This window comes from Mastomys coucha, unplaced genomic scaffold, assembly GCF_008632895.1.
Source record: "Mastomys coucha isolate ucsf_1 unplaced genomic scaffold, UCSF_Mcou_1 pScaffold22, whole genome shotgun sequence".
Taxonomy (NCBI): Eukaryota; Metazoa; Chordata; class Mammalia; order Rodentia; family Muridae; genus Mastomys; species Mastomys coucha.
Window position 1 is genome coordinate 142,180,168 of NW_022196905.1, and position 3,620 is coordinate 142,183,787.

The following is a 3,620-nucleotide window of genomic DNA, read 5'->3' on the forward strand; positions in this document are numbered from 1 at the left end:
CTTCCTTCCTCCCTCCTCCCTCTCTTTCTTCCCTCCTTCCTTCCCCCCTCTCCTTCCTCCCTCTTTCCTCCCTGTCCTTCCCTCCTTCCTTCCACCTGATAGGCATTCTATCACAGTGACAGGAGATCTGTCTCATTCTCTGTAATCATTGGATTTCCTCTCCTCTCCAGTGTAGTACATTAAAAGTTAAAATTCATTTTATGTTTCTATATCTCCATCAAATATACTTGGAATAACGTCAAACTTTGCTAGGAAATAGAGCAGAGCTTTATCCTACAGCGAATCTAGATCAATGGTTCTCAACCTGTGGGCCGAGCTCCCTTTGAGGGTTCATAGATCAGATATCCTGCACGTCAGATATTTACGTGATTCATAACAGTAGAAAATTTATACTTATGAAGAAGCAAGAAGATAATTTTTTGGTTAGGGGTCACTCCAACACAAAGAACTGTATTTGAGGTCGCAGCACCGGGCAGGTTGAGAACTGCTGTTCCACATAATCTAGATCACTTTTTTCGTCTGTACATTGGCCTCTGTAGCCTCTTTGGATGCCCCACCCTCCTCCACATTCTTTCAAGTGTTAAGTTACCTTTTCTGTATTCATGCTTGCAAAGTTCTGTCCATAGGCCTGAAGTGTCCCCCAACTTCTAGTGACCAAAATCTAAGCATCTCAATAAGCATGCCTATTGGAAGATCCCATTATACTGCAAGGAAGCAAGCTAGTGTTTGCTTATTCAGACAGCAAGTATGTATGAGATTGGCAGTGTGTGTGTGTGTGTGTGTGTGTGTATGTGTGTGTGTGTGTGTGTGTGTGTGTGTGTGTGTGTGTATGTGTGTGTGTGTGTGTAGGGAGCAGAGAGAGAGACACATGGTCTTCAGCTCTTTGAGGAAAGAGAAAGAATAAAGCACAAAGGGGTCCTCATTCTGAGAAGAGATGGGCAGTGGTGCCCTGGTGCTCTAGAATGGAACCTGGGGAGACAGAACAGCCAGTAGTTGCCCAAGAGCAAAAGGAAAGAATCAGACTTGACCTGTTGAGGTCCTGGGCCACATCACAGGGCTGCCTGCCGTAGGGCGTGTGGTGAACCCACCAGAAATTCCTGGCTGTCCACAAACTGAACACGGAGCAGCAGCAGTCTGATGCGGCCAGGCAGCAAAACAGGAGCGGAAAGAATGTTCTACCAGGACAGAGTTGGCCAGGGCTCTGGTTCCCTGCAGATCCGGTTATCCTGAAGAAAACGGACAGCCCAAGGCACTCTGTGACCTGCTCTATGTCTGTGGGGGTTGCTGCAGAATGGCATCCCCACCATTTTGTGTCCACATGGGCATGTGGTATCCATCATCACACAGAAACATCCGGAGACATCGAGTGGATGAGGAGATCCAGTACCCCTGCAGAGTGACTGAGGAGAATAAGCAGATAAACATGTAAACAGTTGGGTAGAATACCACAGCAGCTTCCCCAACCAATTCCCCGCCAAGTCGGTTCTGATAGCGACGTTTCCATGGTCACTTGGCAACATGACACAGTAAAGAAAACACAGCCTTGGAGCCAGACACTCCCACACTCAATTGCTTTGGAGGATTTGGACAAGTCACCTACCCACCCTGGATGTCAATATTATAATCTGTAAACTAGAGACGAGGAGGGGCTTACCACATGGAAAGTAAGTGAAGGACTTACTTTCAAAATGCTTGTCAGCCATCTTTCCCATGTGTGTGTGTGTGTGTGTGTGTGTGTGTGTGTGTGTGTGCTCGTGCGTGCGCATATGGAGGTCAGAGGTCTATCTATATCTGGTATCCTCCTTGATAGCTCTCCATGTTATTTTTTGAGACAAGGTCTCTCACTGAACCTAGATCTTAACAATTTAACTAGATAGGCTGGCCAGCAAGCTCCGGGAATCCACCTGTTTCTGTCCAACCAATGTTGCAATAAACAGAAACAAGCTGCGGTACCTGGCTTTTTATGCAATTGGTAGGGATCCAGGCTCAGCTCCCCATGTTTGCACAGTGGGCTAAGGTATTTCTTCAGACTTTAGCCTCTCCCCCTCTCTTTTCATTTTGTATCAGATCCCTAACAAATTCCTAATAACTATTCTCTCCTCTTCCTTCCTTACCTCTTCCTCTCCTTTCTTTCCCCGTCTTATTAGTCAGGGTCCTCTAAAGGAACAGAACTGAGAGATTTGTGAGAGTGGCTTACAGGATAGGTGGTCTGAGTAGCCCAACAATGTCTGTCTCCTACTGTGGTTGTTCAGTCCCCGAGATTGCATGTGTCACCAGTCCCAGTCTGCCACCAAAGGCCTGGAAGCTTCTTGCAGAGCTACTGCCTCTTCAGTCTGTGTTGGAATCCAGAGGTTGACTCTAGTATTGGGGAAGAAAAGTTGCAGCAGCAGAGGAGATGAACCTGCCAGCAAGAGTGAAGATAAGCAGGCAAAAAAGTAAACTTTCCCCGCCCCTCTCCCCAGGTGTTTTTATGTGGGCCGCCTCCAGAAGCTGCCACCCACATTTAGGGTGGGTCTCCCTGCTTCGCAAAATCTGATCAAAAAGATCCCTCCCAGGAGTGCCCAGCTTCCAATGACAAGATTAGCCACCACAACTCCCCTCTCTTCCTCTCCTGTCTTCTACTCATTTCCCTTCCTCATCGGCCCTCTCTGCCTCTCAACGAGCCTGGCAACTGTGGGGGTTCTCATTTGCTCCCATCCTGAGCCAAGGAGATGGCTCTTATGTATAGCTCACAGCTTTTTTTGTTTTGTTTTGTTTTTGTTTTTGTTTGTTGTTTGTTTTTCACACCAGCTGGAAGGGGCTTCATGTATGCAGAGTTCTACCGCACACAGCATACACTTTCTGGGTCACCAGTCCTGGACATGGTCTCATTCTGTAGCTGAGGCTAGACTGGAACTCATGATCCCCTACCGCAGCTTCACAACCATTGGGTTTATAAGCCTGTACCACTCTATCTGCCTCATCTCATCTCTCTGAGTCTTCTAGGAATGGATTCTCCCAAGAGAGCCTCATTGCTACGAATTCCTCACCAGGGAGAATCAGCTCATGCAATGGGAGAGAAGGCCGGAAGTCTCCTCCACACCAAGTCGCCTGTCGCCTATTTTGAAGGCCCATTCATCCTCCCCCAAACTGTACTCCTTCCTGAGTTGTGGACATCTCCACCTGTCTCCCATATGAAGATACTTCAGATGCTCGCTTGCTAGTCACAAGGCTTCTGACCTGGCGCATGCGCACTGTCAATGCAAGTACCTTTTCTGTTATTTTGCTCACCTACAGTCTATTTCACAGCCTTAGCAACCCGCGCACGGAGGGTGGGTGAAGGGACCGTTCGCTCACACCCACACATCTAATTGTAAACCAGCTCCCACCGAGTGTGTTAATAAATAAATAAATAAATAAATGGAAGTATTTTTTTCCTTGCATAGTTCTTGATACCAACTGAAGAAGAGGGGAGAACATGAAGGTTATCCAAGCTAATTTCTTTTTTTTTTTTTGAAAGTTTATTGATTTTTTTGTATGTACATATTCATAAATGTAGTACATATTGATAGGGTTTTTTGTCATATTCTTTAAAATTTATAAAATATTATAACAATAAAAATGAGTATTATAAAAGTTGT